Source organism: Gopherus evgoodei, chromosome 3 (assembly GCF_007399415.2).
Source record: "Gopherus evgoodei ecotype Sinaloan lineage chromosome 3, rGopEvg1_v1.p, whole genome shotgun sequence".
NCBI lineage: Eukaryota > Metazoa > Chordata > Testudines > Testudinidae > Gopherus > Gopherus evgoodei.
This window is the reverse complement of record NC_044324.1, coordinates 128159549-128172487: the sequence shown is the minus strand read 5'-3', so window position 1 is coordinate 128172487 and position 12939 is coordinate 128159549.

Here is a 12939-nt window from a genome sequence, read left to right as displayed (position 1 = left end):
AGAGAAAGTAGGAGATATCTGGTCTGACCAGATCTTTGTCAATATGACACTTATTAACAGCCCAGTTAAGATTATATTTATTTCGTTGGTGACTTCATTTTTGTATGTGACAGAAGACACTTTATCTATTTCAATATATACCTTTTTCTGGCACTAATTTGTATCTCCCAGACTATCTTCTGTAGATGTCCCTGACCTCCCTGGAACTGGTGCTTCAATACCACACGAAGCAGTATTGGAGGAGCTGCTGAAAGGCACTGCTAATAGATTGTGGCAGAGGGAGATTATTGGGGTTTGAGAGCAGGTTCATTTTACACTAACATATAGCAGCTAACTGTTTAATAATGTCATGAAATTTAAAATTTATTACTGCTTGTCCCTGTTTTTTGGCATGACCCTGGTAATGACTGTGTACAATACATCTTGGTTATAGTCAGCCATCTTTCTGCTAATGAACATGTTCATAAATTTCCAATGATCTGGCCATCTTAGGGTAATAGCTTGTAAAGAGCAGCATTTGGCCGATGAAGGACAAGAGAGGACCGTGCGAGAGTGAGTGAAGTACTGTCAGTCATTTATATTATACAAAATTGGTACAAAAGAAGGAAGGCGGGACAGATACAGAAATAGGAATGCACAATTACAGACTCTGTACCCGCACAGAAAAATCAGTCTATAATAAAGAACAACCTTTAAGAACAGTTAAAGAATCACGCAAGGTGTTTGTGACCAGTTGTGTATCCTGGAGATTATTACTACAGGGTTGATCCACTGCAGGTCTAGAAGCGGTCCATGTACAAAAGCTGTTAAATGGTTCTGTGCTTACCCCATTTTCCTTATTGGCACATAGACACAGGTACATCGGGGGCTCGGAATCTCTGGTAGCTATTGTGGGCCAACCCTCTCCAACTTTGTGAGTGGGGCTTAACAACTAAATGATGTTTGACATTTTGGATTACTTTGTGTGGCTGTCTTCCCTCTGTTAAGCTGTCTAGAGTGGCTAACCACTGTGATTGGTATAGTTGCAGCGCTGTATGTGATTGGTATAGTTGCAGCGCTGTATGTGTAGACAAGCCCTAGCAACTATAGCTCTTACTGAAGATGCTACCTGTGCTGACAGGAGAGCTTCTCCCATCACTGTAGGTACTCCACCTTCCCGAGAGGAAGTAGCTATGTTAACAGAGAAGCTCTCCCATCAACACAGTGCGGTCTCCACCAGCAGTTTTGTTGGTATAATTGCATCGTGCAGGGATAGGGATTTTCCACATCCCTGAGCAATGTAGTTATACTGACACAAGTTTGTAATGTAGACCAAGGTCCAGCCTCAGGGCAAACTGTCAAAAAGCAGGGCACAAACCCCAAACTGGTTGTATGTTCTATACTTAGATTTTACCAACCAAGTAATAAGTGAACTCCTCAAGCGCTATAACTACCTTAAAGTGGAGTCACAGACAGTCCCCTTGGGTATCCCAGTCTATCTTGCCACCCAGGCAAGCTTGCCTTTGTGATCAGTGGTCCCTTACACCATAAATCACAGAAATATTTGGGTTACTCCCAGTCCCACAGGACTAGTCACTTACCTTGGTCAAGAGCATCCTCAGTTCTCTCACCAAGACAATGCTTGTAGCCAATCCTATAATAAACTAACTAAATATTTATTAACTAGCAGAAAGAAATCAGAGAGTTATTTACAAGGTTAATGCAGGTAAACATACACACACAAATGAGTTACAGTCTTAGGATCCAAAAGGTAATAAAAGCTGCTGCAATATGCAAGCTTTCTATGTCCTTTAGAGCTAACCCAAGCCACGCAGCTCGGGGATCCCTTGCTTATACTTAGAAATATTGCCCTTTCCAAATTGCAAGCAGCATTGTGATAAAGTTCTTTCAGGTCAGTGATTTTTATTCCCTTCTTCCCAGAGCTCAAGCTCATGGGATGAGTTCATGTGCAGGTGGTCGCTTCTTGGAGACAGGGGAGGGAGGAATGCAATTAACAAAGTCTTTGTTCTTTCACGTTTCACAAGGGTTCATTTGGTTTTAACGGCCTTGCTGGTGGGCAGGACCAGCTTTTTACATTTACCAACACTGCTTTTCTGTTTGGTGAGTTACACAGTTACAGAGATTTACCATGTAAACACTCAATATAACTTTATACCATGGGATACAGATGTTATAAGCGAGATCAATATATGCAGCATCCTACAAGGATTTCATTAAGTCTAAACACTAAACACATTCTTATAAACTTAACATCTATTTTAACAATATTAACACATAGATGAGCCAGACTGGTTTCTAGCTATGCATTTGTCAGTGCTCAGTGAGGCCTAGGAGCCTTGGCATCAGCTAGCACCTGGTCTGCCAGCATTACACATTTCTAAGAATGCTTCTTACAGGGCTGCTCTGCATATCAGGGCTGGATTAATCTTTTGTGGGCCATGGCACCAGGACCTTGGCCCCACCCCCTGCTCTGCCCACACTCCACCCCTCTACCTGCAATCTGCCCTGAGGCCCTGCCTCTGCTCAGCCTCTTCCCTCTGAGGTCCTGCCAGGCACTTGCACTGGGGCAGGGCTGCCCAGAGGATTCAGGGGGCCTGGGCAAAGCAATTTCGGGGGGGGGGGCCTTCCATAAAAAAAAGAGTTGCAATACTATATTCTCGTGGGGGTCCCTGCGGGGCCCGGGGCCAATTGCCCCACTTGCCCCCACCCCTTGCACTGGGGGATGGGGTGGGGGGGAGCAAGCGGTGGCAGGGCTTTTGGGGGAAAGAGGCCAAGTGAGGGCAGGGCCTTGGGACAGAGTGCGGGGGGAGTGCAGGTGGAGGGGAGGTGGGACCATGGTCTGGGCAATGGGACCCCTTCTGAGTGTGGGCACAGTGCCACAGCGCCATTGTAAACTTGGTACTGCTGGATATCCAAACACACTACTAGTATGATTGTGGGTGACTAAAGCCCTTGGTAACTTTCCGGAACTTTCAGTTGATTTCGACTTCTGGAATGCAGTTCTGCCTTTAATCAGCAGGTGGAGTGAGGTGGCAATGCCAAAGAATGCAGAAACCTGCAGAAGGGAACCATGTAGCGCCTGCACTTTTGATAGCAGTTTCCTACTCTTGTGCTTTTCAGAATAACATCTTCCAATTTGAGTGCCTAAAGTTAGGCACCTAACTAAGTAGCCTGATTTTTCAGAGGTGCTGAGCACCACACACATCCCATTGACATCAGTGAGAGTTGTGTGGTGTTCAGCATCTCTGAAAATCAGGCCATGTTTACACAGGGGCCTAACTTCAGGTGCCTAAGTTTGAAGACATTGACCTACCTGCCCAGAAAATAGTATCACTTAGTAACTGGCACTTGGCTGGTTTGAACTGAAATCCCTGGTGCTGCAGCCCCTTTGGAATGCAGCTGTTGTTACTGCAGCATTAGTGCATAAGCCATTCGCAGGGACTAGACAGTTCTCTCTCAAATGTATCTCTTTATCCAGTTTGTCTGAGGTACTTCTTTTGTGTCTGTCTCCTTAGTATCTAGGTCCCAAGATGCTGAAATTTATTCTGGGAATTGCCAGAAACAGCTTAGATTACTGCTTGTGTCCTCTATGTTGGAAGTATGAACTCTTTCTCAGCAGCCTCTTAGTTCTTAAATACCCATGAAACTAACTGGGCTCAGCTTTTGGTATCTGGATTTTGTCAAGCTTGTACTTATATTTATAAGCTTCATTCAATCCTCGTGTCTGTGAGTGTTGTAGGATCCCAACTCATAGTTTCTGAAGTTATAAGAACATAAGAATGGTCCTACTGGGTCAGACCAAAGGTCCATCTAGCCCATTATCCTGTCTTCTGACAGTGGCCAGTGCCAGATGCTCCAGAGGGAACGAACAGAACAGGTAATTATCAAGTGATCTATCCCCTGTCGCTCATTTCCAGCTTCTAGCAAACAGAGGCTAGGGACACTGTTCCTGCCCATCCTGGCTAATAGCCAGTGATGGACCTATCCTCCATGAATTTATCTAGTTCTTTTTTTAACCCTGTTATAATCTTGGCCTTCACAATATCATCTGGCAAGGAGTTCCACAGATTGACTGTGCATTGTATGAAGAAATACTTCCTTTTATTTGTTTTAAACCTGCTGCCTATTAATTTCATTTGGTGACCCACTAGTTCTTGTGTTATGAGAAGTAGTAAACAACACTTCCTTATCTACATTCTCTACACCAGTCACGATTTTATAGACCTATATCATATCTCCCCTTAGCCAAACTGAAAAGTCCCAGTCTTATTAATCTCTCCTTATACGGAAGCCGTTCCATATTCCTCAACATTTTTGTTGCCCTTTTCTGAACCTTCTCCTGTTCCAATATATCTTTTTTTGAGATGGAGCAACCACATCTGTACACAGTATTCAAGATGTGGGCATACCATGGATTTATATAGAGGCAACGTGATATTTTCTGTCATATTATCTATCTCTTTCTTAATTATTCCCAGCATTCTGTTCGCTTTTTTGACTTCTGCTGCACATGGAGTGGACGTTTTCACAGAACTATCTACAATGACTCCAAGATCGCTTTCTTGAGTGGTAACAGCTAATTTAGACCCCATCATTTTATATAGTCAGGATTATGTTTTCCAATGTGCATTACTTTGCATTTATCAACTTTGAATTTCATCTGCCATTTTATTGCCCAGTCACCCAGTTTTGAGAGATCCTTTTGTAGCTCTTGGCAGTCTGCCTGGGTCTTTACTGTCTTTAGTAATTTTGTTGCATCTGCTAATTTTTCCACCTCACTGTTTACCCCTTTTTCCAGATCATTTGTGAATATGTTGAATAGGACTGGTCCCAGAACAGACCCCTGGGCAACACCACTGTTTACCCCTCTCCATTCTGAAAACTGACCATTTATTCTTACCCTTTGTTTCCTTTTAACTAGTTACCAATCCATGAGAGTCATCTTTTGGTATCTCACTGTTGTCCCCATCGCACCAGGTAAATAATCATGTTACCTGAGGTCTGTTCCAGGATGAGAGATTATAACTGAGCAGAGCACTTCCTGCAAGTATTCACTGCTGGATTTCTCCAAGTTTCTTTGAGCTGTAGTTGGAGGTCTTTTTGCTTGTGCTGCTGTTCAAGAGGCTCTGATAAAAACAAAAAGTTCTCTGTGATAAGCCCAGCCAGTGAGCATACATCTGGTGGTAGTACCTCTTAGGCACCCATGCAGTCTTTACATGCTGTCATATCTATTCCAGCTCTTCTTAAGGATTAACCACTAAAAGGAAAATGTAAATACACCCAGCCTATTTGAACACATGCCAGGTTTGTTCTAGGTGTGTCATTTAAAGACTGGAAGTAATTTGCGGGGTAGTGAGGGTGAGTCTGTAGATGAACTAGAGTTGTGATGAAATCTGGAAGCTAGAGCTGCAGGTGAGCATTCTTTCTCCCTTTCACACTATGATTGGTTCTGCTTCAACCCTTGCTGACCTGTGATGCATCACAGGACCCGGAACCAGTTACATTAGGCTCCCCAGCAAACTGTAAGGATTCAAGTCAACAGGCCCAGGTGTGCAACCACAACTGGTGCTGGACTTGGATAATCTTCTACAACAGATGCAGCACTAGTAGTTTACTCAGGCATCAGTCCTAACCACTAACACGCTTGCACATTAGATGTAATAGGTGCCACTGCATTAGCAATATGCTATATAACTATTCTGTGCTGTTACATAACTAGTGATATCAATTGCTCTAATTTCTGTGTTTGTTGATTCCACAAGAATTTAAACCAAGCTGGCCTTGCTTGGATTAGCATGCAAGCACTTTGCAGAGGTATTTGCCTTCTTGCTAGACTGACAAGACATTTGTAGTGTAAATAGGTTTATAGGTGAAAGAGGCCTTCTCATCTTAGAAACAATGGCAAAGCCTTTTTTGTCTGAGCAGGCAAAGCTTTTAGAAGGAGTTTTAGGGCCTAATCCTGTGAGGTGCTGAGAACCTTCAACTCCCATTGACTTCAAGAACAGTGGAAGTGCCCAGCACCTGTTTGGTTAGGACAATTAATAAAAAAGAAAAATTTCCTTTATTAGTATCAGAAAACAAATGTTGCAACAAATGCTTGCCTAACTTATATTCCACTAACGAGCTGATATTATCTGAATAGCACAGAATACAGTTGCTGACTGTGCCATGAGGCTTCAAACAAACTGCTACTTTCCTCTGACTGTCCTCTTTCCCCTGAGCCAAAACTGAACACTGCAACAGGGGTGCTTTATTTTTTTTTAATGTGTAGACTATATCGTAATAGACTGTTTCATAGATCCTTCCTTTCATATTTGGGATAATGTGTATCTTCCACCCTCTCATACCCAATCATGTAACCTCCTTATGGCAGCTACAGCAATTGCTTACCTGGTAACGTAACATTAGAAAAGTATTTGATATTAAACTGTCTTGTCACATGACTTATCGGATGGAAATTAGGAGAGCCAGCACCATGTTACCAGCTTTCAGACCATCACCAAGTGCTCCATGGACCAGCAGTGGTCTACAGACGTCAGCTTGAGAACCATGGTTAGAATAGGGTCAGTGTACAAAAAGGTGATTCGGATTCTTGCTGTCTCTCACCAGAAACGGTATCAGATACAACTGCTCTAATGGTACTTTCAGCCAAATACACCATGAAGCTGGCTTAGTCCATTGCAGCAGAGAGTCCATCCAAAGGATGTCTGGAATTCTGCAATGTGGTCACCATCTCTCCTCATCGGGAGCTTCAACAACTTGCCAGTGACACCACAGAGATAGGTGATGGTGACTGGGAAAGCCCAGGGTGAGAACAACCCTGCATCAAACTTCACTGATGGGTCTTTTACAGAATCCCAGATGGTACCGCAAGAGCACCTTTAATCTCCCTCACCTGTCATTTCTCTTGTAACTTTCCACCCTGAAGTGCATTGAGCTAGGCTCACAAAGGAAGGTGCAATCTGGACCTCCCTGTGCCAGTTAGAATGAACCTCGCCCCATGGAAGTAGTTCATAACCCAATTTTTGGACTTGACTCTGACCACTGGAGAATTGCTGAGGTGAATGTCCTAGTGCTTACTTGCTCCCTTTTCATTCAGCGCTATCACTGAGTGTTTACACCCAGCCTGCAGTTGGCTTCTGCCTTATTTATGCCTAATTTATAGCTTGTTAACCTTGAATTTGTTGATATCTAGCAGCTAGGTTTGCTTTTCACTTATAGTTTGTTTGCACCTAGGCTACAGAATGTTAACAGGCAATTTCTCTAATTTACTATTTGATAATTAGATGAATCGTTTATATCTACTTTATTTTCAGTTTACAAAATCTGACAGGGAGACATTTTATGATGTAGCACAGGTCCTGATAGAACAGAACAGGAGCTTCATTCAAGTTCAGGAGTGCATGTATTTCTGTGTTTTGCTTGGCTGAACTACTGAATAACCTGCAGTGTTTGTGGACTGGAGAAGCAATCCATATATTTTAAGAAGTGGAGAAAGTGAATAATTCCACATTAAGGGTCAAATTGTCCAGTTAAGAAAAGTCCACTGTGGGAGAGTGAAGTAAGTTGTTATTTGTATTATGAGGTTCCAGATGAAATCAGGTTCTTCTTGTTCAGGTCTCTGTAGAAATGCAAAGCAACAGTCCCTACCCCAATGAACTTAGGTACTAAGTTAAGACCAAACACAATAAGCAAAGTCACAAATATTTGCAGAAAAAGGGGGCTAGAGAGTGAGGGTAAACATGATTATGTTTGCTAGTCATGTGACAATTCGGAAGGCTAAGTGAGTATATATACAGATGCTCCCTGACTTACTCAAGAGTTCCCTTCCAGAATGCCTTGCATAACTCGAATTTTGCATAAGTCGGAAATGTATCTCCGACCATTACACACAAAAACTCCACAACTCCTATTTCTAGCTTATGGAACTTTTTCCATAAGCTTGGATTTGTGTATGTTGGGTTTATGTAACTCGGGGAGCATCTGTATAAGAAATATGCTTGGGCAGATAAAGAGTTTAACTCCACCTAAGTATAGGGAAATTGGCGCCCTGGAATCATCAGGTTATTCAGCCAAAACAGGCTCCATTTGCACTATGCCAAATTTTTATGGGTTAAGCAGACTTGCGAAGTCACATGATGTTATCTGGAGTCTCATGATATTTGTTTATTCTTAAAGAAACAGTTCCTGTAGTCAGCTGGTTATGTGAAACTCTCAGCTCTCATTTCAAAAGAAAAGTAAGTTTCTAAGCCCTGGTCTACACTACGAGTTTAGGTCGAATTTGTGACCGCTCTGGACAGCACTCTCTCAGATGCACTGGCCAGGTAGACAGGAAAACCCCACGAACTTTTGAATTTCATTTCCTCTTTGGCCAGCATGGTGAGCTCATCAGCACAGGTGACTATGCAGAGCTCATCAGCACAGGTGACCATGGAGTCCCAGAATTGCAAATGAGCTCCAGCATGGAGCATGTACGTGCAGACAAATCTGTGCTATCTGAACTCTGAACTCTGTTCCAAAAGACAAAATGCTGGAATATTTGAAAAAATCTCCAAGGGCATGAAGGACAGAGGTTATAACCCGCAGCAGTGCCGTGTGAAGCCTACCAAAGAACCAGAGAGGCAAATGGCCACTCCGGGTCAGAGCCCCAGCCATGCCACTTCTATGATGAGCTGCATTCCATTCTAGGGCATTCCCGTACAACTACCCCACCCCTGTGTTTCCCTTCTCTCCCACCCCTCCCGGGCTACCTTGTCAGTTATCTTCCCGTTTGTGTGACGAATTAATAAAGAATGCATGAATTTGAAACAACAATGACTTTATTGCCTCTGCAAGCGGAGATCAAAGAGGGGAGGGGAGGGCGGTTGGCTTACAGGGAAGTAGTGTGAACCAAGGGGGTGGGTTTTCATGAAGGAGAAACAAACAGAACTTTCACACGGTAGCCTGGCCAGTCATGAAACTAGTTCTCAAAGCTTTTCTGATGCACAGCATGCCCTGCTGTGCTCTTCTAACTGCCCTGGTGTCTGGCTGCGTGTAATCAGTGGCAAGGTGATTTGTCTCAACCTTCTACCCCACCATAAATGTCTCCCCCTTACTCTCACAGATATTGTGGAGCACACAGCACACAGTAATAACGATGGGAATATTGGTTTTGCTGAGGTCTAACCGAGTCATTAAACTGCACCAGCGAGCTTTTAAACATCCAAAGGCACATTTTACCACCATTCTGCACTTGCTCTGCCTATAGTTGAACTGCTCCTTACTGCTGTCCAGGCTTCATGAACCATGGGAGCGAGAGGTAGGCTGGGGTAGGTGCGATCGCACGGTGCTGCCAACTGGGAGAGCAGCCTGAGGCAGAAGCCTCCAGCTGGCATGATATTGCAGGCAGAACTGAATCTCCATTAGACGAAACTTAAAGAAGAGAATGACCTGGAGTCATTTTCATTTTTGTCCAGGCACCCCTGACTGACCTCACTGAGGCCAGCCAGGAGCACCCATATCTGCTCAGGTGCCCCCGGCCAACAGAGGGAGGGAGGGAGGGGGGCCTGATGATATGTACCCAGAACCACCTGCGACAATGTTTTTGCCCCATCAAGCATTGGGAGCTCAACCCAGAATTCCAGTGGATGGCGGAGACTGCGGGAACCAACTGTGGGTTAGCTACCACAGTGCAATGCTCTGAAAGTCAACCCTAGCCTTGGTACTATGGATGCACACTACTGACTTAATGTGCTTAGTGGGGACACACACTGTATCAAATCAATTTCTAAAAAATTGACTTCTATTAAATCAAACTAATTTCATTGTGTAGACATACCCTAACCTTCAGGGTAATGGAGAAAAGCTTGAAAATGTGAAACCTAGTAGCTCAGAAGCAAAAACACAAAATGTGATTGTTTAAACACTTCTGGGATTTTTAGAGCAATTTTTTTATTTTTGGAGGGATCTGTCTCCTGATATTGAGGGGTTGGGTTTGGCAATAATGCTTAAAATTGGTTTAAAAAAATCAGCCTGTGGCCAGGGTTACCTGATGAAGTTGAGCGGGAAAGATAGATAGAATCTTGAGGAGAGTGTCCCTAGGAGCACTTAAAAAAAAGCACTCAAACTAATTTTAAAAAGTTTTAGAATAGAAGGCCCCAAAATATGCTGTGGCCTCTTCATGCCACCCCAGCAGTGTAAAGGGGCCATAGAGAAAGAGAGCAGAACTGGCTCCCTCAGGAATTCTACTGTTTAAGGAAGGTTCCCTGCTTGGCATAGAACTGGTGGAACAGCTCTAGGCCACCCTACCTTGCAGCCTTTACTATAGGGCCATGCCAGAGGGCATGAGGGGTGTGGCTGGAGTGCACTGTGCTCCAGCTATTCTTACCTGTCCATGCTTTGTAAGGGGACTATGGGCAGGCCAAGTGAAAATCTGGGGAGCCTTGATTATATGTCTACATGGGACTGAGCAGGTCTCTGGGCACTTGCAGAATTCAGGAGGTGCAAAGGTGGCTTTCCCCTCTTTCATTCTGTGCCCAACACATAAATGGGGAAACAGAGAAATAGGGCCTAGGAGTATAATCTTGAGCGGTACTAAGCATCCATATGTTTATTTTACCTCAATAGGAATGGCACATGTTCAGCACCTCTTGGGCGGTAGCTCAGAAGAAATAGATTTTCAGGATAAGTTTAAGGAGGAAGCTGTAGCCTGGTGGCCCAACCATCCCCTGCCAGTAACAGTGACTCTTCCCCTGAAGCTACCTAGGAAAACACCTCTACACACACTTCCTGTCAGTATAACAAATCATGTCCAAAACAAATGTACGTGTGAAAACATCAGAAATGCCTTCTCTGTGCCCCAGGAACCAGTGAGTTGCCCCTGTGGGATAACTGGAACTATTGCCAGAACCTTACTGATATAAATTGATAGAGCTTCACTAATTCATTGTCTCTCTGCTTTCTCTTTAAAAGGGCAAATCCAAACACAAAACCATATTTAAAAGTACAACAGAAGTGAACCAAACCAGGGGGTTGACTGGTCATTTTTGCCTCTGATCCTGTTGGTGAACAAAATATATGTTGATTCTCCGTTGTGCCTCTTGCATCTCCCTGTACTTCTTCCTTGAGAAGGTGATTAGAGACAATGGTTGTCTGTCTTGATCTTCCTGCTCCTGAATCCTATGTTGGATGGGTGCTCCCCTCTAGTTGTCTTGTCCCCTGCTGGAAGAAAAAAAAATTTCCTTTTTCTTCTGCTCCCTAACCTTTAGAAGTAGAGAACATCTTTTTCTTCTCACTTGCTCACCTGCCTGGTGGAGTGGGAAAGGAACTTCTCTCCTCTTTCCCCTATAATAGAGGAGATGATGATGGAGACTGAGGGGGGGTGGATGGCAGGGGGAAGGGACTTGTTCTCTTTCTCCTTCCTCCTCCATGTGTGGAGGGAGCATATCTTGTCTAGTGTGAAAAGTGCCATCAGAGCAGACACAACTTTGGGCCTGATTCACTGCTCACACCAGTGTAAACTCTGTTGAGCCCAATTTTTCCACTGCCTTACTCTTTGTGTAATCATTTAGATCTGTGAAAGGTGGGTGTAAGAAAAAGCTTCCAATGGTGTGAGTGAGTGAAAAATTCTGATTTGGCAGTATTTCTCACTACTTTGTATAGCTGTGACAACACAAAGTGCGGGGCAGTAGAGAATCAGACCCACAGACTAATGTCAAGTTACTTATGGGTGGAAGTGAGAAGAGAATCAGATCCTTTGTTTTTAAGGTTTCCCCTGCAAGACGTAAGTACTTGTGATGGCCTAGACCTAAATTCTTGGTATTTGGGTCCCAGGGTTTTGTGTTGGGCCCAGCTCTAGTAAGCATGGGAAGGGGAAAGAAATATCTGCACTTTTACTGAAAAATAGGAAGCTATCCGTAACCACAGCAGAAATAAAATTAATTACAGTATAAAATATGCAGTCATGAAAGGAAAACATTCCACTGCCTGCATGGTGTCTCCTCCACATGAAGAAATGAAGTTTGAAAACTGACGTAGGTATTCCTAATCCTGCTTTGATGACTCCAACTTCCACACAGTAAGGGCTGACAGGTCACAGGGTGTGATTAAAATAAACAGATCCAAGTTGAAGAAGGGGTGTGTGTGTGAATTGTGTTTTTGACAGACCTACATGAAACCTGTGAACTTGAAGTTTTGGGATAGAGGTCTGAAAAAATAGGCATTAGGAACAATCTTGATTTTTATAAAAGGAAACTGAGAAAGTCATAATTTCTGACCTCCTTAATTTGTTGTGATACACTAACATGCTGGCTAAAGGAAATATTGAGATATGTAATGACCAAAAGGAGTTCACTTAGATCATTGACAGAGATAACAATACTACATGCACTTAAAATAGTAATTGATGATATTAAATTTGGGTTCCCAAGTTTAGATGCAAATTAATAAGATGATTATTTGCATGTTGCTAAAGGCATGAATTGTTAAAGGCTGTTTTCCTCTCTTTTCTTTGTGTGTTTTTCCATGGGAAAGGAGGTCTGATTCTACATGTTTCTGGTGAAAGAAATGCTTTTCCTGTGTTACAAGCCCCACCTTCAGTTATTAAAAAGTAAGAGAGATTATATCGATTTTACTTTTCCTCATCTGCCATTGGTGTTCTTTTTCTATTTTGCTGTCTTTAGACAATGAAAAACTAGTCTTTTGGGTTTCAGGCATTAACAGAAGGTGATAATTTTGGCCTTAAAGTTTTAAATTAAAAAAAAATCATTATGAATTAAAAAACAAAAAACTAAACATTTCTATAACCATTTTATATTTATTTTAAAAAGCCTTAATTTTGAGCATAAACTACCTGACTTTCTGTCTTGTCTTGTCTTGTCTTGTCTTGTCTGTCTGCCTCTCTCTCTCTCTCTCTCTCTCTCTCTCTCTCTCTCTGTCTGTGTGTGTGTGTGTGTGTGTGTG